The sequence below is a fragment of the Mustela nivalis genome, assembly GCF_964662115.1.
Source record: "Mustela nivalis genome assembly, chromosome: 7".
Classification (NCBI taxonomy): domain Eukaryota; kingdom Metazoa; phylum Chordata; class Mammalia; order Carnivora; family Mustelidae; genus Mustela; species Mustela nivalis.
The window spans coordinates 47121323-47146131 of record NC_139026.1 but is presented as its reverse complement, the minus strand read 5'-3'; the positions used below and the strand labels follow the sequence as shown (position 1 = coordinate 47146131).

The following is a 24809-nucleotide window of genomic DNA, read 5'->3' as shown; positions in this document are numbered from 1 at the left end:
CTGTCCCACTAGTCAATTCTGCAGCGCTTACGTGCTCGATAAACTTTCCTCATATCTGATGCCTTTCATAAATTAAACTGGACAGCTCCTCCAAAGCAGGAGCACCAGGCTAGCTCCATAAATACAGGACTCCTTTACCATTCAAAATGAAACAAAACAAATAAAATGGCAAATCCTATACCAATTCCCCCTTGAATACGCAATTACACTCTCTGGCTATCTGATTCTGTGGACTATCTTTCTAAGAAGTTCCCTGAGTGGCCTCTCTTGAAGGAAAGCATATTGTTTGGGTGGGAGATGCAGGGAGCTGTGGGTTGGGGGAATAGCTGCTGGGAAGAGGAAAGAGAACAACATTGTCCGTAATTATATTCTGGGCTAGCCTCTTCCAGAGAAGCCGTAGTCAAGTCAGATGTTTCCAGTTTTACTGTGAAGGATCCTAAATCTCTGGAGAGGATGTAGGTCTCTTAGATGTATAAAAGATTCAAGAAACAAGTTTGTGAGTTTGGGTCCTGATTTGGGGCGGGGCGGGGGGGGGGGGGGAGGTGGTCCTAATTTTTAAAATCCCCATTTCTCATTGTTAGCCACCATCCAGATTTACCAGGACCTAGATTCAAAAGAAATGTGTTCTGGCAATTCCGTGAAAAGTAGACTACATGTTTTACTGCATTATACATTAAGGTAGGTCCTTACAACACGGTTTTAAAGAAATGGAGGCTTAGGGCATGTACACACAAAAATGGAGTCGTATGGGGGTACTATTTAACATGAACAGCCTTCATTTTACCAAGAGATTGACAGGATCGCAGGATATTAGGGCTAGAAGATATTTCAAGTCTTTTCACAGGTAAGGAAGCCGAAACTCACGCGGAGGAGTTTGTTCAAGATGAGCTAATTAGGGACGTCTGGGTGGCTCAGTTGGTTAAGCAGCTGCCTTCGCCTCAGGTCATGATCCCAGCGTCCTGGGATGGAGTCCCACATCCGGCTCCTTGCTCAGCAGGGAGCCTGCTTCTCCCTCTGCCTCTGCCTGCCATTCTGTATGCCTGTGCTCGCTCGCTCTCTCCCCCTCTCTCTCTGATAAATAAATTAAATCTTAAAAAAAAAAAAAAAAAAGATGAGCTAATTAGTCCCAGGGACACGACAAGAACTGACAGTGTGAGGACGAAAAACTTCGTTTTCTACACTCTTGGGTTTTAGAGTGGAGTGTCAAGACTAAACCAATGTCAGACGTATTAACGGGAGAAAGGCATACAGTTCTATTTGGTATTCTTTTATGCGTACATGGGAGTCTTCTGAAGGAAAATAAAGACCTGGAGAAGCCGTGAGGCCAAAAAGCTGACCTATCTTCTTGCACAAAGAACTATAAATCTGGGGACAGTGACAAGACAAAGGAGCTCAGTCTGGGAGGCCATAAAGTGTGAGACCGTGACTAGGAAACATAGGAGGGAAAACTAATGGAAGACCAAGTTATTTTAGTAGGTTTGTTTGTATGGGTCCTTTGAGGCATCATTGCCACTCCCCGTACCCCCTCCTCCCTGCACCCCCCCCCCCCCCCCCCGGGGCCCAGTCTCCAGTGATCAGAACATTCCTCTCTTCCTGCTGCAGGGAAGGCATCTTTCTCATGGGAAGTTTTATGCCTGCTTTTAGGTAGAAAGGGGGAGGTCAGAGAGCCCTTCCTGTTTCTCAGGTGCCTTCAAGTGCAAACACAATCAGCATGACAAAGGGGCATCTTTGGAGGCGGGATGTTCTGCCTTCAACATTCACACAGGGAGCGTTTACTATGTATTCAATACAGCTAGAATCTCAGTGCAAGCCTAAGCGCCCAGGCAGGCCTTACAAGTTCACCACTGCGCTCTCTTCTGTTCTTAGAACGCTGTTCCATGCAGTGTTCCAGGCAGTCATTGGAAATGAGTCCTATTTGATCCCCAGACGTAGGTGCTTCTTGTAAATACTTCATTGGAAATGAGTCCTATTTGATCCCCAGATGTAGGTGCTTCTTGTAAATACTTCTCTTATTTAAAATGCAGTAAAAATGGTTGGACTGGCACCTGGAACGTTCCAAGGAAATTACCCTCGCTCTAACCCACAGCACAGATGTAGCACTTAGGGTGCTCGCCATCTATCAGACTCATGATCTGACTGCCAAGAGTGGGCAGGATGGCACCTCTTTATAGAACCACCCTTGCAGTCCTGACTGTTTGTTCTCTTTCTAGGACCCTGCAGCTCTGTTGTCCCGGGGGGAAAGGGTGCCTAAACCCCGGGGTCAAGACGGTCTCTCCGAACCCGGACAACAGCAGCTCTGCTCGGTCCAGTAGCGTGGCTGTCTGGGTCAGTCCAAGGTTCCCTGCTCCGCTTACGGAATCAGGAATCAGGTGAACAGTAAATCAATGTGAGCAATCAAGCATTAAAGCAGCTTACAGCTCAGACAGAGAGAAGGGGTTGAGGAGGAGGCAGGGTAGGAGTGTCCAGAATTAATGACCCCTTTTATGGTGAACTTGATACCAAATGTGGCACTATCCCAATAGTCTGCTTTGTTACCTTGGCTCTGGGAATATCCCTGAGGCCTCTTTCAAGCATTGTCTGACCATTTAGGATAGGTCAGTTACTCTTCTGGGCCCTAGAGAAAGATAAGCAAGCCCATGCCCTTGGGAAACCTGTAGTCTGAAAACTGGATAGAAATAAATGCATGTACAGGAGTAGTGGACTAGGAAGGAAGTAACTCTGAAATTAGGCAACCAAAAGAATCACACTGGAAATCAGGATAGGCCATATAATTTGCAGAACCCATCACAGATGAAAATGCTGAGCTCCTTATTTAAAAGTTACTACAAGTGAAAGAAATCAAAGACAGATACCACATGATTTCACTTGTAAGTAGAATCTAAAAAACAAAACAAAACCCAGACTTAGAAAGAACAGAATGCTGGTTGCCAGGGTAGAGGAGGTGGGGGTCGGGGTGACGTGAAAGGAGTCAAGGAGATCAAGAGGTACAAGCTTCAACATTAGGAACACAGTCAGTAATATTCTATTAATTTTCTATGGGGGCATAGTAGTTAGACTTACAGTGATCAGTTCTCAATGTATGTGAGTGTTGACTCACTGTATTGTATACATGAAACCAACATGGTCAATTGTACTTCAATTTTAAAAGTTAAGAATTTCAAGACAGCAGCCATAGAGCATCACACCAAGCATGGGGCCCTTCTAGGTGTAGGATCCTATGTTACTAGGGCTAGAAGGTTACATGCTCATGAAATTGGTCCTGTTGGAGATTCTGGTCTCCTGAAAGAGAAGGACCAGTCCTAAAAATACCCAGTTCGATATTTATGGGGGATTTTTCCATGAAGTGGTCACATCATTCAGAATAACCCCTGTGCTTTTCCCACACCAAGGAGACCTATTGAAATAGAGCATCATGGTACATGGCATGGGACACTGCAGGGATTCTGTGGATCTCAGTCCTCTTTCTACAGCCCCTGAACTCAGTCGACATGGTCCTCATCAGCAGCTCTCTGTACAGTAACTCAGGATTCACAGACAAGTGTTTCTAAGACACCTATTTTATATCTGGCTTTGGAGACTCAGCTAGCTGACCAAGGTCTCCAGCAATGCTGGAGTGCAACCAGATAGCCTGGGTTTCAACAGGGGCCCCCAATTTCAGGGGAAGACATGGGGATTTAAAAGGCAGTGAGTTATCTTCCTCACACCTCATATAGACTGTGTAAATAAACAGCACCAGCTAATTTTTTTTGAAACTGCGTACCTTGGTCCACTGGGAGACCAGAGCAGCAAACGTTCTTGAATATGCTAACAGCTCTTATAAGAGTACTTAAAGAAGTTATTAGCTTTGTATGCAGGAAGAACAAATGGTGAACATATACACAATTAACATTATATATATACATATACGCAGATGCACACTGATATATATAGAATACATATTCAATGTATATATCAGTAACTTTTAGTTTAAAAGCTTGGAGTGTGAAAGAAAATACTTATGGGGCACTGGGTGGCTCAGTGGGTTAAGCCACTGCCTTCGGCTCAGGTCATGATCTCGGGGTCCTGGGATCGAGCCCCACATCAGGCTCTCTGCTCAGTGGGGAGCCTGCTTCCCTCTCTCTCTCTCTTTCCCTGCCTCTCTGCCTACTTGTGATCTCTACCTGTCAAATAAATAAATAAATAAAATCTTAAAAAAAAAAATACTTATTTGCTGGTTTATAGGGAGAAACTCAATGCTCTCCACTCTCTTACTCCCTGCTCAGGGAGGGGAGTGTTTGATGTAAATGAGAATCAAGGACATAACTGGGCCTTGATGTGAAGGGGTGTAACTTTGCATAAGATGGACGAAGAGGTTAAAAGCTCTGCTTGTCAATGGCTCTTTTTCTTGTTACCTCCCTTGGTTTTTGTTTGGGTGGGGGGGTGGTTTCTTTGCAGCTGGTGTGATAAGAGACTTGGAACTATCATTGCTTGGGAGGGTCCCCTGCCCTGGTGAAGACTAAAGCGTAGACAGTGAAGGCGACCTCTGCTCCCCTTCCTCTGCTCTTTCCTTTCAGTTTGCCCTTCCTGCTCGCCTTTCTCATGGACTTAATACTAAACGTCAGAATTCAAGGAGTAGGCCCAGCGGAGAAGAATTCAGCCAGCTTCTGTTCTAGGTCTTTGCCAAAAGTACGAAAGCAGGGCCTTGACCTGAGTGTGGTTGAGTCCAGCTAACAGGGCTGAAGGGTGTGAGAGGTCTTCTAGTCCCAAACCAGGCATTTGCATAGAAGACCCCTTCCGTCTAGTTCTCTCATGATTCACAGATTTTAGCTCTCATGTGGAGCAGAATCCAAGATTCGAGCACTTTGTGACTTATCTTAATTAAGTCCAATGAGCACTTAGGAGCCTAATACGGGCAATATACACTCTACACATAAACAAATTTGTATCATAGCTTGTAAAGGAATGAGTTTGACTGGTTTAGGACAATTATTCATTAGTTAGCATTGCATAGGATGCACTCTAGTGTACGAAGTTGGTCTCAGTCCTTTGAGAAAAAAAAAAAGCAAGTTTTATTTTGGAATTTGGCCAAGACCAGCAGAGGCAAACAGTATGCACCAAGATAAGCCAGCTGAATCGAAGGGGGAGACAACATGCATTTGAATAAACTGCTGAACAAGTTTCCATTTCTGGCCTTTGCATCTCCCTCTTAAGACCCTGCCTCCCTTTTTTCCAGTGACATCAGTGATGGCCCATGATAAGTGCCCAGCCTGCTGCCCCCGGCGGTCACAGATCTCTTAAGCCTTCTTCTTCCTCTCCCATTTCATCTTCTCCCAGGACTTGACCTCTAATATTAACATCAGACACTTTGAACGTCTTGTTCTATTGCCAACAATTACAATGGTCCTCTACACTCTTAACCTTTTTACTCACTACCTCCTCCCCTTCCTGGCTTCAACTGAAACTTGGATTTCCCAGAGAGCTGTGTGTCTTCTGAAGAAGTCTTCTCAAGTGGAGACAGCTCATCTTCGAGCACGTGCTCTCTCTGATAGCCAAAGGTAGCTGCTTTTGGCTCTAGGCCTTTCCCCCTGAGTACTGCTCTTTCATATTCTTTCAAAATTCCTTCCTTTTAGGAGTAAATAATGCTTATCAGCTATCTTCCCAGCTCTATTATGTTCCCGTCGCTGTTATAACAAATTACCACAAAACCAAGTGGTGTAGAACATCACAGAAGAATTCTCTTCCAGCTCTGGATGTCAGAAGTCCAAAATGGGTTTCTCTGGGCTGGAGTCAAGGGGGTGGGCAGGTCTGCATTCCTTCTCGAGGCTCTAGGGGAAGAGTCTGTTTCCTTGCCTTGCTCAGCTTCTATCAGCCATGGGCAACTCTCAACCCGTGACTCCTTCTTCGAGAACATTGTCACTCTGAACCTCTGCTCCCAGGTCCCACATCTTTTTAGCTTCCTCTTTTTCCTCTCTTTTATCTTTTAAGGGCCTCTGTGATTACCTTGATCCTATCTGGATAATCTAGGATAATCCCTACATTTAAAAATCCTTTTTGTTATGTAAGGTAACATATTCATTGGTTTGGGAGATGGGGTCATGGACATATTTTTTGGTCTCTCTCCATCCCTATAGATTTCATCTCCAGAAAGCCCTGTCCTTCCCCCCTTACATTTAGGGTTCTGTGGTGCAGAAATCAGTCTTCAACCCTTCCCTTGTCCTCTGTGAGGTCTAGCCTGGATCTGCTGATTCCTTGATCTCTTGTACACCATTCACCTCACCCTTCTTGTCTCTTTTTGGCAACCCTCGGCCTCATCATCACTCATCTGTGCCTGGTCTCCTTTTCATCCTGTGTTCTTTTCAGTAAGTGTGTTCTTTGAGCTAAGACCTGCAATACCCCTAATTCCAATCTATAAACAGCCTGCTCTCTGGTTAATCCCTTAAGTGACATGTTTATCATCAACTCCCTTTCCCTTTGCCCTCCTTTTTCTCCTTAGCAGACTCGGGCCCAGAAAGAATCAGACTCTGAGGGCTTCCCAGTCACTTAGGAGGGAATCCTAGCCCTGCACAGCCCAGGGGCCCCAAGAGCTTGCTTCACCCAAATGGTCCTTTCCCCTGCTCCTGTTGAACCCCACCTCTCGCAGGCCACACGGTGAAAATTTCCAACAGACTTCTCAAACCTCCCACACAACCTGCATATCCCTTGCTCTTGGCATAGATGTTTTCTCAGGATCCAATGAGAAATTAGAGGCCCCATGAGCCACAGACTCCTGCATTTGTTGATCCACATAAGAAACATCTCTTCTTTCCTCCCTTCTATTAGCTTAGAGGGGGAAAGGTCCTTTTTCCTCTCGAAGGCCGAGCCCCTCTCCTGCGTGCTAAATCCTCCTCTCCAACAATATCCTCTTCTTAGGGCATCCTTTGTCTCCTTCTGTCCATTCTTCAAGAATGTGTTCAACTTTTTCTAGTCTAAATTAATAATCCTTTCATACTCCCCTACCCTCAAAGCTATTCATCAAATAAATCTCTTTTCCTACAAAGATAGTATGGGGACAAATTTGGGACATCACAAATACTTACTCTTGCAGTAGGAAATGAGGAAAAAGAACTTCCAGGGATGAACTTAGCCACCCCTAGGATGATCCAGAAGTAGGAGGATATAGGTTTAGGGCCTAAACCTTGTACAAGATGGTAGTGGTAGGGCTCTTTTTATAAAAACACAAAATTAGGTCCCCAAATACAAGACTTTGGAAGAGACAGGTCAAAGTCATGGGTCCTGAAGGTTAAGCCTTATGAGCCCCAGTGAGTCTGCCTCTGCCCAGGCAATGGTGTGGGGACATTCCAGTAACTGACAATGTTGCCGAGAAAGTGCTCCTCTAGTAGTTGTATTGTGTTCTTTGAGAAAAGTGCTTCCTAGAACACTACTAATATTTAAGAAGATTTGAGGGGATGACTGATTAAAAAAATTTTTTTAAATCTTTGTCTTTAGCTTTACAGTTGACTTCTCTTTGTGGGAAGGGATACCAGATTTCCATTTATGCTTATAATGTAAAATTCTCTTTTAAAGTATATAGTTTTATGATTAATTTTTAGGTTATTAGAAGTGAAGCTATTAATAGTACAGACTGGTGGGACATAGACATGGCAATATTGGAGGGCTAGTAGGAGACTGATCATACTTGAGATCATTCCAAAAGGAATGGCGTGGCTTGTAAAAGAAAACTCCAGAGAACTAAATTTGTCAGTGGGACTCCATTGCTGCCCCAGAGGGAAGGTGCCAGAGCCCATAGTCATGAGCACCTGAACTGTATGGCAAGAATATTCCAAGGTGGAGATGGGTACACAATGGATCACAGATTGAGGACACAGTCATATTATCACAGGTGAGTCCTGTTGCTGAGTTATGCTTCCTTGGCAACATTTTGATCATAATTAGGCTTTGCCTACAAGCTATAATTCTCTCATGAGCAAACTATCAACATCTGGCTTCCTTGGTGGTTTATTACTCAGTACCAATTCATCAATCAACATTCTGGTGTTTAGACATAAATCCTCATGGGTTTGGGCCCCCATGCTGGTGAACTTCATTCCTGAGCCTGCCAGACTGAGGTCTAGAGGGAAGGTGGCCAAGGTGATTATCACCTTATAGCTGTGTAGGTGACCAGCCTTCTCCTCCCTCAGACCCACGGGGTTCATCTGATCTGCTGTGCGGCAAACCACTGCCCCACTCGCTCCTCAGCCTGGAGCCAGCCACTGCCCTTGTTACTCACTAAGACTGCCTTTGGGAAGTGGCTCCATGGTCTTATCCAATTCGGGCTTCAATTTATTTATTTATTTTTAAAGATTTTATTTATTTATTTGACAGACAGATCACAAGTAGGCAGAGAGGTAGGCAGAGAGATAAGCAGGCTCCCCACTGAGCAAAAGCCTAATGCAGGGCTTGATCCCAGGACTCTGGGATCATGACCTGAGCCGAAGGCAGAGGCTTTAACCCACTGAACCACCCAGGTGCTCCTCGGGCTTCAATTTAGAGCTCATCTCCACTGACCCCCTTGGGATACCTTTGAGCCTTTGATGCCCTCCATCTGGTTTCTTGGCTCGGTGAAATTTTTAAAGTATTTAAAAATATATTTTTTAAGCATTTCCCACCCAGACCCCACTTTTGCTTGCCCCTTAAACATAGACCTCTCCATGGCCAAGGGCAGAGAGCAGGGTGCCAGGTCAGACCACTTGGGTTCAAAATCCACATATCAACTATGTGAATTTGGGTAGATCGTGGACTCTCTCTGAACCTCCGATGATTCATCTGAAAACACAATCATAGTATCTGCTAAGTGAAATTGCTGCCAGGATTCAAGAAGATAATTCCCATAAAGTGCAGAGCTTGGCATCTGATGACGACTCAGTAAGTGATAGCTGTCTTTCTTCCCAACCACACCCATGGCTTCAGTTACTCTGTGAAATAATCAGATGAATTTCTCCAGCCTAGAGCCTTCCATTCAGCACCGAATAAGTATTTTAACTGCCAGCTGACATCTGCAGGTCCCTTAAACTGAGCAGGTCTGGAACGGAACTCCTTAACACCATTCCAAACACCAGGCCCCGTCCTCATTGAACATTTTCACCTATTATCTTATGATTGTATCATGATACACCCAGTCACCCAAGCCAGAAAATTAGGAATAATTGTTCCATCTGCCTCTCCCACACATCTCCCCCATTAATTGGCCACTACCTTGAGTTCCTTTTCAAATATTGCTCCCTTGCACTCCTCTGCTTCCTCGAAGATCAACTCTCTGCCTTTCAGAGTCTGGTTACAACTAGCCTCCTCACTCCCTCCCCACCACCACACTCCTGTCCCTCCCTTTTGCACTAAGGCCTTGGTAAATGCATCATGTTCTCTCTCAAGTGTCTTTTTCTCCTCTCAGCCTTCTGTCCCCTCGGCCTACTAGAATGCCTCCTCTCTTCCAGCAAGCTCCAACTCAGCTTCTGTGCTCAGCTCGGCTCAAACGTCACCTCTTCTGTGATTTCTCCCTGGATCAGAATGTGGTCAATTTCTTACGACAGTGCTGAGTATGTTGTATTGACACAATCTGTGTCTGTCTGGTCCACCTGACTGTGAATTCCCTGAAAAAAACACCTTACTGCTTCCATGACTGTCCTTTTAACATGACACCTGTTCTAGAAGGACCAGATGGCAGGCCGCACTTAGAAGGCAGCTAGTAGCGGTTACCTTTGGTTGAGCAATCACCATGTTCCACACACAAGGCTTTACATTTTCTTATTCTGCCCACATCCATGATCATTCCTTGTTCCTAGAACTCCATGTCTAGTTGCATTAGTGTGCTCAGGCTGCTCTACCAAAATTCTGAACTGGGTGGAAATTTGTTTTTCTTCATTCTGGAGGGTAGGAGTCCATGATCAAAGTACTATCAGGGTTGGTTTCTGGTAAGGGCTCTCTTCCTGGATTGTAAACAGCCACCTTCTCCAGGTGTCCTCACATGGCTTTTCTTTTGTGCGCTCACAGAAAGAGAACTTCTGGATGTCTCTCCTTCTTAGGAGGACACCAGTTTGATGGGATGAAGGTCTCACCCTTAACATTTATTACCTCTTCATGAGCCCTTTCTCCAAAGACAGTAGCATTAGCGGTGAAGACTTCAGCACATGAATTGGGGGTGGGGACCCAATTCAGTCCATAATTGGGTCTAAGTTAAATCTAAGTCATTTCCTACCCTTATGCTTCTACCTACGTGCCAGATACAGCTGAAGAAAAAACACACGACCATGGCAACTAGTTTCATATTAAATTTAGGATCTCAAATCTCAGAGCCCAAAGTCTACATGCATTCTGAGTCCATCCACTCACCTGCCCCCTAAGAGGACTATTTCATATCTTCCCCTCTGTCTTCAAACCTGTGAACATGCCCTCCTCCTTAACCTCAGCTCATCACCTTACTTCCCATTTCACTGAGAAAAACCAAGCGTTCCTCTCCCTACATTTCTCTATCTTTTCTCATAAGCCTGCCTTTTCCCCTGTAATGGGTGAATCATCCTGAATGTGCAAGAGGGGGAGGCCACACTGAGACCAACCTTTCAGCTGTGCATTGATCCCATCTCCCTCACCAGCTCTGCAAGAATCCTGTTTCCTACACCAATTTCTCCCTTCCTGTTGGATAATTTCCTTCAACGGAAAATCTGAAGGACACAGACTTAACTATCTCCCGGCTTTAAATAACAGCAGCAAACCGCCCTGGAGCCTACCGCTTCATTCTGCCTTGTAGAAAAGTCCGTGGAAGAATGGTGAAGACTTTGCTGTCTCCCCCTCACTATCCGTTATGTCTGGAATCCAGGCCAATGAGATGGTCGTCTCTGCATTTCACCAAAACCTGCCCGAGGTCACCAGCAGTCTCCCAGTTGCCAAACGGAAGAGCAGTTCAGTCCTCATCTCGCTCAATGCACAAGCAGCCAACGGACAGAGTGCATCACTCCCCCTCCTTGAAATGCTGTCCCCCTTGATTTCCTAGACCCCTTGCTGCTCTCCTCAGCCCCACTCTTTCTCTGGCTTCTTTGCTGGATTTTCCCCTCTTTCATATCTCGATTGTGTGGATCCTCAGGGCTTAGGCCTTGGATCTCTTTCTTCTCTACAATCAATCTTTAGGTGTCAGGATCTTGACCTTCACAAGCATTTTTTTTTTTTTAAGATTTTATTTATCTATTTGACAGACAGAGAGGCAGGCAGAGAGAGAGGGGGAAGCAGGCTCCCTGCTAAGCAGAGAGCCCAATGCAAGGCTTGATCCCAGGACCTGAGATCTTGACCTGAGCTGAAGGCAGAGGCTTTAACCCACTGAGCCACCCAGGCATCCCTTCACAAGCATTTTTATCTTAAAGACTCAGAAATTTACATCTCTAGCTCAGACTGCTCTCCTAAACTTCTCTTGTATGTCCGATAGACACCTCCCAAGCAACATGTCCAAAACAGAACTCTCTATTGTCTTCCCTTTCAGTGTCCTTCATCTCATCAAGCATCATGATTCACATGTTTTTTTCAGGCCGAAAACCTTGAAGTCATTTCTGACTCTTTCTTGAACATTCCATATCTAATATACCAGAAAATCACCAAGATTCTAACTATGAAATAGATCCAAGATTCTCTCCTCCTGCTGCCAGGTTGGTCCCTACCACTAGGATTTCCCGTGAATTATTCCAATAGCCTTTTACTGTATAACTTGTCTCCTGCTCCTCTTCTTGTGTCCCTACCATCTATTATTCTACACTCAGTGGCCAGAGTGAGTCTTTACAAAATAATCAGATCCTGGGGAGCCTGGGTAGCTCTACTGGTTCAATATCTGACTCTCGATTCTGGCTCAGGTCATGATCTCAGAGTCCTGGGATTGAGCCCCACTGAGCATGGAGCCTGCTTGGGATTCTCTTCGCCCCCCTCCCCCACCTCGCCTTCTGCCCTTCCCCCTGTTTGTGTACATGTACATGTGTTCACATACTCCGTAATAAATACATCTTAAAAAGAAGTAATCACATCTTATTACCCTGCTTAGCACCATATGATGTTTCTCATCACAGTAACACCCAAAGTCCTTACAGCACCTAGTCCTGTATCTCCCTGACATTGGCCTTCACCTTTGACCCCGCTGTCTCCCACTCCTCCTCCTCTCTTGCTGTGCTTCAAACATAGAACATGGTCATGGAAGAGCAAGAAGGTCAAACATATGTCTGCCACAGGGCCTTTGCACTGGCTGTTCCTTCCACCAGGGATCATCTCTCCATAGATAGCCACCTAGTTTTCTCTCATGTCATTCAGGTCTCTGCTCAGATATCATGCCCTCAGGAAACTTTTCCTGAACAGCTTCCACCCAATCTAAATAACACATCTCATCACTGTCTCCTTAATTTGCCTTGTATTTCCTCAAAGCACAGATCTGGATTTAACTTGTTACTTTATCTCTATTTATATTCGATTGTTTCTGATGTTAGAATGTGAGTTTCCGAAAGACAGATGCTGTTGATTTTGTTCATTACCATATTCTAAGCACCTAGAACAGTGTCTGGCACAAAGTGGGGCTTGCATTAATTTGCAAGGGCTGCCTTAACAAAGGATCACACACTGGGTGGTTTAAACAACAGAAAATGATTGTCTCACAGTTCTGAAGGCTAGAAGTCCAAGGTCAAGTTGTCTACAGAGTTGGCTCCTTCTGATGGCATGAGGGAGGGATCTGTTCCAGGTCTCTCTTGGGTTGTAGATGGCCATCTTCTTATGTCTCTTCACATTATCTTCCCTCTATGCATATCTCTGTGTCCAAATTTCCTCTTTTTATAAGGACACCTGTAATATTGGATTAGGACCTACTCTAATGACTTCATTTTAATTTGATAACCTTGCAAAAAACCTATCTCAAAAATAAAGTCACATTATGAAATGATACTGGGAGGGGACACCTGGGTGGCTCAGTTGTTAAGGGCCTGCCTTCGGCTCAGATCATGATCCCAGGGTCCTGGGATGGAGTCCCACATCTGGCTCCTTGCTCAGCAGGGAGCCTGCTTCTCCTCTGCCTTTTGCTCCCCCTGCTTGTGCGGACAAATAAAATCTTAAAAAAAAAAAAAAAAAAAAAGTCATAGTGGGAGTTTGCATTTCAACATACAAATTCTTTGTTGGGGGGAAGGATGGGGGGACATAATTCAACACATACATGCTTAATGGACTTTTTTATTTTTTTAAGATTTTATTTATTTGACAGGTAGAGATTAAAAGTAAGCAGCAAGGCAGGCAGAAAGAGAGAGGAGGAAGCAGGCTCCCTGCGGAGCAGAGATCCCAATGGGGGCTTGATCCCAGGACCCTGGGATCATGACCTGAGCCAAAGGCAGAGGCTTTAACCCACTGAGCCACCCAGGCATCCCAATGCTTAATGGACTTTTGTTGAATTAACGAATGCATGAAGACTGACCAACTGAATAAAGGAGTCCTCAAAACAATTCTTTATATAATGATAGAAATCCTTGCCCATCAGTACAACATAGTTATTTTCCCCAATTTACTGTTTATCTCTTACGTCCCACTACTGCATGGTTTATTATATGAATCCAATCCCATTCTTGAAAGCATACCAACTGCACATTTTCCAAGTTGGTGTAACCCATTAGACTTGAGAGTCGCACAAAGTCAGCTTTATCAAAGGGCTCTATGCCCTATATTGTTGACATGAACTAGAAGTGAGTTTTTGTTCTATAGCCACACAAATATGCACCAGAGATTAAAGCATAGAGATGAAAGATAAACAAGTTGGAAAATATAAAGCCATCTTTTGCTTATTAATCCTTAAAGAGAATGGTGAAAAGCCTACCAGATGTGAGATAAATTAGAAAATAATCAAATACCTTCAACATTTCCCTGAATATTCTCCCTCCCTTTATTAGATTCTAGAATATACACGTAAGAAAAAACAAAATGTTATATAGTCAGTCAAGATGCTCCTGGGCGAAGTTAGATAATAAGCATAGGAAATAGATATGTGGATTAAAGAAGTATCACTCTGCATTTTATGGAACTTCTGATTACATAGAGTTAAACTTGTAAGTAGACAAGTAGCTAAATACAGGGCTCCTACTTAATACTCACAATTTTGCAAAATATCATCTTGCTATGTGAACAGCTCACTGGGAAGGAGAACTTACATAAATGGAGTTCAGTATTACAGTAAATAAAACTTAGAGCCAAACTAATCTGACACATTTAGTATTCATCAGTACAGAAGTGTTTGCAAATTAAGAGTAAACTGAAAGCGCTTCACTTAGTGATTTTAATTAGCACCTTACACCCTAATCAAAACTGTCGGTACAGCTGGGAAGGAAGGGAGGCACAATGTGGCTGAGCAGGCTTGAGCTGGGACCCTTCTAGAACTTGGAACTCCAGGACTCTGATGTCCTCAGCAAAAGACCACCTCCTTGGTCCAGTATGGATACCCAGGGACCTCCAGGCAGTGGACACTGAAGTCTGGTCTTTTCCGCATGTTCCTGCTGTCTGGAATGCCTCCATCCCTCCCCCAGGTCTCATGCTTTAGGTTTCATCTCAGGTGTCACCTAGATGTATGCATTCATTTGATCATCATGGCAGCTCCAAGCAAGCAGCATTGACATTCTGGATCAGAACTGAATGGCTCACATTTAACCTACTTCTTTCTGCTTTCTACAACCTCTTTCAGTTCTCAGGTCAGGATGGGAACTTGGTGAACAGGAGAATCAACCAGAACAGGAAGGGTTGAGACACAGGTGCAAGAAGTTCAACTTGTAGGGTGTGTTATCTGCAGATTTCAGGGGTGAGGTGTGGCCCAAGATGGCAGAATGTTGGCCGAGAGGTCCAGGATAAGAGGAAGCTCTGACAGGTGGGGAGAACAGTGATGGAGGGTCTGAAAAGTCTGCATCACGTGTAGATTTTCCCAGAAGATGCTTAGGACACCAGCCTCCCAGAGGGAATGCGAGCCATAAGTCAAGGCCCCGTCTTGGAGGAACGGGGGTCTCACGTTAGAAGCCAAGGCAGGGGTCCAGTAATTGGCAACTGGGGTACAAGTTGACTTAAGGCCCTCAGTTAAAACTGACCAGATACAATACAACCTCGTCTGAAAACTCAGAGCTCCTTAATTCTCCCTTGACAAAGAGGACCTTCCGCACTTGAGACAAGGTTAAGGTAACACTTGTGGGAGAGCTGGAACATTACAAAAGGAATAATTGTGACTACACTGCTTGTCCAACCCCTCGTTCTTGTCAGTGTGGTGAAGGACAGAAGCGGTTTCCAGCTCACAGAGATGCATGAGGTGTGTTTGACCTTCCGTTTTACATAACGTTCTTTTCTTTTATCTCAATCTTAGATATTGCATGAAGTTTAATCATTACTATGGGAGAGTCCTTGAGACTCACACAGAAAATAAGCTACCCCAGGAAAATGGCCTAGATACAGGGAGTTTATTGGCAGTATTCGTGCTAATTCTCTGGCCATTCCTTTGACTTATGCCTTCAACCCATCACCTGGTCGGCTTTAGAGAGGACTAAATTTATAGGAACCCCCAGCAAAACACAAAAATCAGGAAATGGCCTGGCCCATTTCATCCCTCTTGGGATTTTAAGTCTTGCTGTTTTATGAAAGTGGGCTATGAAGTGGGGCTGTTAATAGTAACAAAGTAGAAACCAAACATCAGAAAATCATAGACTGAAAAAGGTCAAAGTGACGGCTGTTTCAGAGCGCTACAACAAAGCAAATGCCTATTTCTTGGTGTGATTAGGCTCATGTTAAAAAGAATGTTAGAATTTACAAAAACAACAGAGCTGAGAAGAGTGTTTCCTGGGAAAGAATCAAGGGGTGGAGGTGGAGGGGCATTCATACTCATTTTTAAAACAGCCCCCCACCTTCAACACAGTATTAACAGGTCTCTGTAAAGTTGTTCAGTGACTAAGGTGGGGCAGACCAAGCTTCATATTTTGGATTTTTTAAGGAAGGAGCCCCACGTAGCTGGGCTTAAGGGTATTTAGGGTTAGGAATGGATTCTGGGCTTCATACTGCCCCCTCACTTCTTAAGGAGCACAGTCTCCATCTCACAACCACCCCCCTATAACACACGACACCAGTTTTTTTATTTTTGTTTTTGTTTTTAATCTAACCTCCGAGTGCTTCCTATGTGCCAGACACTGCACTAAGCCCCTTAGAGTAACACATTTAATCCTCTCCACGACCTGTGAAGGACATACATTTTATAGATGGGGAAATCAAAGCGGAGAGAAGGGAATTCACCCAAGGTCACAGAGAAGCAGGCCGTGGAGCTAGGGATAATTCCAGACACTTCAGCTCCTGAGGTACGTGCATAACTGCACTTCCCCCTTCCTGTTCTACTGTGGGTATAGGAAAGGGTCAGAGATGGCTAGACAAAGCTTAGAGCAGACACTGGGGAAAAGAAGGGAAAGAAGGGAGTGCTCGTCCTGAATGTAGCCCCCTGTAGGCAAATGGAAGAATGGAGAATGCAGTCCTCCCACCTACCACTCCCAGGCCCCCCTCTGCTAGTTCTTCCACAGCACTTGCCACTGCTCACAGGCTGACAATATGGTTGTCTGTTCTGCCCGTGTCTCCCACCAACATGGAGGCATACACACACAGAGCTTGGTCTACTGTGTTCCTGAGTGCCTAGAACAGTGCCTGGGCCCATAGTAGGTGCTCAGTATTTAAGAGATCCTGGCTTCCTGCCCACCTAATAAGATATCTGGGAAGACTAAAATCTTCATTTACAACATAGCTCAAAACTGTGTTATGAGGAGTCACATATGGAGAGGTAAGGAAGAGCCCTCAGGATGTAAGGAAGTGTGAGGTGATCATTCTTGCTTTTTTTTTTTTTTTTTTTTTTTTTAAAAGACATCTAAGGAATTCCTGTGCTAGACCTTCACTGAAATCAAGGTGACACCCTTCTTGCCCGGGGAGGGATTAGCACATAAGTGAGACAAATAGGACTAGACAAAAAGGCACCACAAAAATGAGACAGCAGGAAGTAGGGAGAGGGAGGTTATTGGTTTCAATTTTCTTTCTTCTCAGGCTTATTGTTCACTCTTTCCCTCTATTACCTTTTCTTAAATAGCCCTTTTGATTCGCTTTGTTAAATCATACACTCAGACTTTATTGTAGTCAAGACCTTAATTACATAATTTTGGAGGGTTGTCCCAGGATTAATTAGAACTACAGCGTGGTGTGACCGTGAGTCATCGCCTGCGTGCTGAACGCAGGGATCCCGACTTGACATGGGCCTGAACGATGATGGGCAGATGTGAAGGCAGCCCAGGGCCCCTTCTCTCTGTCTGATTCCGGACCCTCCCTGCAAAGCCGCGGGGTCGGGTGGGGGGGGCGGGTTGGGGGGTCCGTGGGGGCTGTCTCCACCTTCCACTGCGTCCCACCCTCAGAGGGCGCAGAACCGGGAGCAGAGAATTCTCTGCAGTGGGAGCTGCAGCCGCCGAAGAGGAGGTCCTGGTATTCTGCAATCTGCCCAAGGACCTGTGCTCCCAAGGACACTGGAGATCGACATCCTCCAGACACACCCTCCCAGACACCGGCCGGAGCGAAGCAGCTACACCAAATGGAGAATTACTCCAAAGAGAAGAGAGACGGTGCCACGCTCTTCAAATGAATAGCAAGAAGTAAAGGGAGCTTGCCTGATTGGGTAAAAGCCCTTTAGGTCAGCTCCCATATATATCAATTTTCACAACAACCCTATGAGGAAAATGCTATTACCCTTATCTATAAAGGAAAATTGAGGTTTATTTATTTGTTTATTTATTTTAAGATTTTATTTGACAGAGTGCGCAAGCAGGGGTAGTGGCAGAGGGAGAAGCAGGCTTCCTGTGGAGCAGGGAGCCCGTTGCCAGGCTGGATCCTAGGACCCTGGGAGCATGACCTGAGCTGAAGGCAGATGCTTAACAACTGAGCCACCCAGGTGCCCCAAACTGAGAGGCTTAAAAACACATCCAGGGTCACACAGCTAGAAAGCAGGGAGGGTGCTGGGGCAGTAGGGACAATTCAGACCCAGGCTGCACAGCAGAGCCTCTGTTCCCAGCCACAACTCTGCTTTTCCCTTCTGCATTAAAAATGCACCTGGATTGGGGCACCTGGGTGACTCAGTCAGTTGGGCGTCACACTCTTGATTATGGGGTGGTGAGTTCAAGCCCCATGTTGAGCTCCACACTGGCCATAGAGCTTTCTACTTTAAAAAAAAAAAAAAAAAAGCAGCACATGGATAAAGAAAAGCTACCCAATAGGGTCCTGAGTGCTTTACAGATTCTCTCAAATCACCATTAAAACTCTATGAGGTAACCCTAGTCAAACCCTGAGAGAAACACCCACCAAACCTAGACTGGGTTTCATTCTATAGGATACCGAGCCGCCCTCCTCAAAACAGTCAAAAGTGATGAGAAAGAAGATCAAGGAATGGTCGCAGACCAGAGGAGACTGGGGAGACAAGACAAAGGTATGTGGTGGGGTTTCCTGGATAGATCCTGGAACACAAGGAGGCGGATGGAAAAAAAACGGGGAAATCTAGATGGAGCCTGAAGTTTCATGGTAACGTACCAATGTCAGTTTGTTACTTGATGAATGTACCAGGATAAAAATGTAATGGAGGAAAGTGGGAGAGGGGTATTCAGGAAAACTTTGCACTATCATTGCAATGTTTTTGTGAGTCTAAAATTACTCAAAGTTCATTAGGAACGTAGGTCCTGGGACTGTGTTACAGGGAACAGTCAAGTAGATTACCTCACTCACCGTGCGGCAGCTCTGAATCGTCCCAAATGACCCCTAGCACAATTTAAAGAGGATCCCATGTGATTTGCTTAATCTCTTAGAACTCTGTATTCTTTAATCTTCAAAACTTTGGCAGTATTATTACATTTTATAGACCAGGAACTTAAGGCTTGGGCAGCCACTCCACAACGCGCCCAGAAAACCAGTAACTTCATGCTCAGAGCAACTATTCCCAGCCTCTCCTCAAGTTCTGTTTGCTCACTTCACTAATGGAGCCAAGATTTTCATGGTTTTTACTGTGAGGGTCAGTACAGCTCTGGTGCAATAAGCTGGACACTAGTCTCTCCTGTGCATCTCAAATACCAATAATAATAATAATAATAAATACCCATTGGGTCAAAGAACTCAAAGAATACGTATTGTTTGTATTTGTCGCTGAAACAAAGCCCATAATTTCAAGTTCCAGGAGGAGTTTGTAAAACATGCAGTTGCAACTTTTTTTTTTTTAACTTTAGCAGCCCTGTGTTTAGAGAGGAAAGATTTTGTCGTTCCAAAGTTCTTTGTAATTCTTTATGAATTTTTAAAAAGATTTTATTTGAGAGAGAGAGATGTACATGCATGTGCACAAACAGGGGTTGCGGCAGCAGATTGAGAAGGAGAATCAGGCTCTCTGCTGAGCAGGGAGCCAGCCCCATGTGTGGCTCCATCCCAGCACCCCGGGGTCATGACCTGAGCTGATGGCAGACATTTAACAGACCGAACCATCCAGGCGCCCCTCTTTGTAATTTTTTTAAACTCAAGGTGCTTATAAACTTGACTTCTTAAACACATTTGTATGCCTTCTATTAGCTGTATACAGAATAAACATTCCAGAGGCTCACTTCTTTTGCTCTTCAAATTCAAATTCTAATTTCTATGGAAACTTCAGAGAACTGTTGGTTTTTTCCCATCGCAGAAAACCATTCACAGCCACAGCAATACTTCTTTGAAGTTCAAGTTAAGAGCTAGTGTTTACTTTCTCCAGCCACCAAGTGAAACAAACCACCATTAGTTCTTGGTCAAGAGACCTGAAAGGTTTAAATGTGACCACTTGAGGCCACCAAGAGAACAAAGCAGTAAACTTTGACCTTCTCTCCTCTAGGTCCGCTAGTCTGTCCCAGGGCTGCACCCATAAAACATCTCTTCCCTGCAACAGCTTACCTGCGGCCAAGGTGAAACGAGCGGGTCTACTCTGCCACCAGGTGAGCAGCAAGAGCTGAAAAGCAGAAATACATCCTAGAGGCTCCCTGGGAAACACCAAGGCCTCTACTCAAAGATTAAGGTTTTCTTTCTTTGAAAGAAAGGTTATTTTTCAATAGTCCTGATGGTAACCCTAGAAGCAGCTAATGTGTCTAAGACACCTACAGATGTGCCAAGCTTTTGCTAAATGGTTTCATTCAGATGATCTAATTAATCCCAAGGACTACGATCTATATTTTACAGGGGGAAGAAATAGCCAATGATCTTGAAGCTTCATTCCTTGGGGCTCCCTCGATATGGGAGGTGGGGACCCCAGAGCTGGGGAAAAGCAGGAAACCCTAGGAAGGAGAAGCCAAGCTCCAGGACCCCCACTCCTAACTTATGCAGAGTGCTTCTGCTTTCTCTATTCTGCTTTGTAAGCATAAGTGGAAACTGCCCTTTAAAGAAAGAGTTCCGAGATCGGATAGGTAGTTTTATGGGTCAACTTGGCTGGGCTCTAGCTATTTAATCAAACACTAATCACACGCAGGTATGGGTATGCAGGTAGAGAGAGAGGGAGAGAGAGAGAGAGTGTGTGTGTGTGTGTATACTTACTATCTATAATCGCTTGATGTAAGATTACCTTCAATAATGTGGGTGGGCCTCGAGTAATCAGTTGAAAGGCCTTAAAGGCAAAAAACAGGTTTCTTGACAAAGAAATTCTGCCTCCAGCCTTTTTGTCCTGCAGACTTTGGACTTGCCCACCCGCACAATCACATGAACCAGTTCCTTAAAATAAATATCACCTTCTCAACACACACACACACACACACACACACACATTCTTATGCGTATGTATCTGTATCTACTTCATTCTGTCTCCAGAAAACCCTGACTGGTCCACATGGCTTAAGTCCCTATAGCCTTGCTACTCGAAGGGTGCTCTGTGAGCCAGCAGCATCAGCCTCAGCTGGGAGCTTGTTAGAAATGCACGGTCTCAGGCTACACCAGATTTACTCCATCAAAAACTGCATTTTAACAAGATCCCCTGAAGAACCATATGCATGCCACATTCTAGAGTTTATGACAACATAAAGACCATAAAACACAATGCATTTTCCTGAATAAAATCTTCAAATATTTCGGCCTTGAAGGAGATGCACTCCGCACTTCTGAAAAGGAGTAAGAACATTGGCTTGTCTCTTTTGGGCTAGCTACCCCACTACTGTCTTGTGTCAATGTCATCGACTGAATGAACTTGCCAGTAAGCCTTCAGGCTACCAAGGGGTCATCAGCCCAGAAATAGGTCTATTTGCTTTAATCAAAAATACTGTCCTGGCTCTTACTGTATTCACATCCCATTTCTCATCCTCCCCCAAGGAAACTAAGCATTTCCTTATGCCTTTTAATTACTGGGAAAATAAATCCAAGTCTGAGAAAACTGCTGATATTCATTTTCTTCTAAAAGAAGATGCAAAACTAAAAGACAAAGACGTTGTGCAGGCTCAACCTCAGATGAAACCCATAAGATTTAATTTAGTTTTTTTTTTAATTAAAATTCTGCCTGCCTCTTATCAAGCTTTGCACTCAATTACCATGTGCTGGAGAAAAGGAGGAGATAATTTAGCTGTTGTTGCTTAGCCCATTTTTCAGCCCTGGGATCCAACACACCTGACAAGTCCTTTCTGTCATTCTCTGCAGCTGGGTTTTACATTATCAGCAGGCAAACAAGTCACCACCTGCACCGTATAATATAACTCAGAATTATTTAAATCATCCCCTGCTTCTGCTAGAACTATTTTCCTAGTTTACTTAGTATTCTAAATAGACGTGTGGGGTGCCATTTCACATTTTAAGAGCTGAAACAAATGACTTAATCTGGTAAGAGACAGTGAACACCTTTATCCTCAGGCAACACAGCAGCTCCTCACAGAGATTAGAACATTCTTAAAACTCCCTCTGGTGCGCATAGGGCATCCTGCTTTCTGTTCTGTGTCCTGCCAGCTGTGGTTCTGTGGATGCCAGGAGACCAGGAGGAAAACCAAACCTAATCTACATTGAATGCTGAGTTCCTGTGGGTAAACCTTCTTCCTCTAGGAACCTGGTGGCTAGGTGGAAGCTAGGGAATCCCATTTTACATTGTCCTAAACATTAATGGTTCTCAACTGGAGAATATATAGCAGAATGGGTACTAGATGTTTTCTGAAATTGCAACAATATCTGGAAATTTTGGTTCAGTAGACCTGGTCAGGCATACGCATGTATGGCGGGAAGCTCTCCACAGGTAATTCTGATAGGTCCTCACCTTGGTTGGGTCCCTGACTTTACACAAGGATGCCACCTTGGCTACTAAAGGTTCTACATCTCATTCTGATGTTGAGGGGAGGGGGCTGGTAAGGAGATTTCTTCACATCCACAGGAGAATTCTATGACACCAACTGGGAGTCCTACAATTCAACTCAATTCTGACGTACTTGGAGAGGATATCCTAACCCTCAGGTTAGAAAGTCAGTCCTTGGGGCACCTGGGTGGCTCAGTGGGTTAAGCCGCTGCCTTCGGCTCAGGTCATGATCTCAGGGTCCTGGGATCGAGTCCCGCATCGGGCTCTCTGCTCAGCGGGGAGCCTGCTTCCCTCTCTCTCTCTGCCTGCCTCTCTGACTACTTGTGATCTCTCTCTGTCAAATAAATAAATAAAAATCTTAAAAAAAAAAAAAAAAAAGAAAGTCAGTCCTTCAAGGTGGTCCTCCTCCCCAACCCCCACCCCCACCCGGCATCAGATGCCAGTTAGAAGTCTAGGTGGTTACCCGTACTTCTGACCAGCTGGCTCTAAACCAGATTCCCACAACCTCCTCTTCATGTTAATCCATCTGCTAGAGCAGCTCGCAAAACTCAGAAAAACATTGTACTTACCACATTACTGGTTTATTATGAAAAAATATAACTCAGAGACAGTCGGGTGGAAGAGATGCATAGGGCGAGAACAGGGAAAGCGCCCAGAGCTTCCATGCTCTCTGAGTGTACCACTCTCCCAGGACCTTCACACACGTTCAGCAGCCTAGAAGACCTTCACACCCTCGCCTTCTGGATTTTTATGGATTTTTATGGAGGTTTCATGACATAGCTGTGATTGATTGAATCCCTGGCCATTGGCGATTGGGGGGTGAGACTGAAAGTGCCAACCTCTGATCACATGGTTGGTTCTCCTGGCAACCAGCCTCCATCCTTAGGTGCGGGCCAAGTCACTTCATTAACAAAAACCCAGTTCAGGTGGAAAGGGGTTTGTTAGGAATAACAAGATGCATATTTTACCCTGAGGGCTCTGAACCAATTTCAGGTCAAGAGACCAAATACAACGCAAGATGCTCCCATTGCTCTTATTGCTTGAGAAATTGCAAGGGTTCTAGGAGCTGTGAGCCAGGAGCCATAGACAAGACCAAATGTATATATGAGAAACATAATTTGACGGTCTGGATAACCAAATATATATTTCTTTTAAATCACAATATCGCAGCTACACATTAGAATCATTTGGGGTGGAGATAGCAGATATTTAAAAATATTAACGATCACATTGTCCCTCAGATTAACTAAATCAGATGCCCTGGGAGTGAGCCCAGGCATGTGTATTTGTAGAGCTTCCAGGTGATTCCAGTATGCAGCCAGTGTTGACAGCCACGAGTTGAGGAATTCTTTATATCTCAGCTTCTCAGATTTGACCATGGGAAAGCTTTACCTGGAGATCTTGACACAATGCAAATTCGGATTCAGCGGGGTGTCTGTGGAGCCTGAGCGTCTGCATTTCTAGTAAGCTTCCAAGTGATGTTGATGTTGCTGTCCCATGGATCAAACGTTGAGTAGAAAGGCATTTCTCATAGTTGCTCATACCCACTTTGGTTTATATATATATTTTTAAAGATTTTATTTATTTATTTGACAGAGAGAGCACCCAAGCAGGGGGAGAGGCAGGGAGAGGGAGAAGGGGAAGCAGGCTGCTCACTGAGCAGGGAGCCTGATGCGGAACTTGATCCCAAGACCCTGAGATCATGATCTGAGCTGAAGGGAGACATTTAACCAACTGAGCCACCTAGGCGCCCCTATACCGAGTTTAATTTTAATTTCAGATAAACAAAGTTATTTTTTAGTATAAAGATGTCCCAGATATTGCGTGGAGTAGTCCTACACTAAAAAAAATAATCCATTGTGTGTCTGAGACTCACATGTAATTCAGCATCCTATTTGTTTTGTTTTTGCTAAGTATGGCAACAGATTTCTTGATTTTTCTGTCTTGAGCGCAAAGTGTTACTTAGCCAAGAGTGACAAATGTCAAGAAGTTGATTTTACTCTATGACCGTGGTCCTTTATCTTTTCAGGATGTGGATGCCTGAGAATATGTGTTGTGGGCCATCTCTCCAGGAAGAAAGCACACATATGTTCATATTCTCAGTATTGTGCAAAGAGCTTCTGGGATTTATGGCACCTACCTAAATCTTGGGATCCACAGACCCTGGGTGAGAAAACCCATGTCCATCGTCTTGCTCAGAAAAATAAAGTTGTACATAATCACCTTGTGTTTCCCCAAAAGATATCCTGTGAATTACTGGTTTCACAAAATATTTACAGATTTTGCATGAAAAACATCTTGTATGAAAAATGTTGGAAAGTGCAGAATTAAACGAAGTGAAGCAGGCTTCTTTTTTTGGAGGATCTTGCAAATGTTTAATATGCCATCGTGTTTTGGGACTCTCCCAAAAGGAGATCGTGTCTAGTATTTCCCAGATTTATACTGTATCTTATTCCTTGCAGGATATCCCCAAGCATTAGTAATATACTCATTGTGTAGT

The 24809-nt window shown here is 44.5% G+C and overlaps 2 long non-coding RNA genes across 4 annotated transcripts in view; one reads left to right on the top strand and one right to left on the bottom strand.

The window, feature by feature from the left end:
* LOC309870557 overlaps nucleotides 1-20057 on the bottom strand; it is an 81118-nt gene extending 61061 nt beyond the window's left edge. Inside the window, exon 1 of one of the 3 annotated variants that reach the window (XR_014314702.1) lies at nucleotides 19951-20057. This is a non-coding gene — a long non-coding RNA (uncharacterized lncRNA). The remainder of the gene's footprint in view (nucleotides 1-19950) is intronic. The other 2 variants (XR_014314703.1, XR_014314704.1) reach the window with 2 other exon arrangements.
* On the top strand, nucleotides 18239-24549 carry LOC309870552. Its single transcript, XR_014314696.1, has 3 exons — nucleotides 18239-18478; nucleotides 19892-19991; nucleotides 24339-24549. It is a non-coding gene; the product is annotated as an uncharacterized lncRNA (long non-coding RNA).
* Nucleotides 24550-24809: the final 260 nt, after the last annotated feature.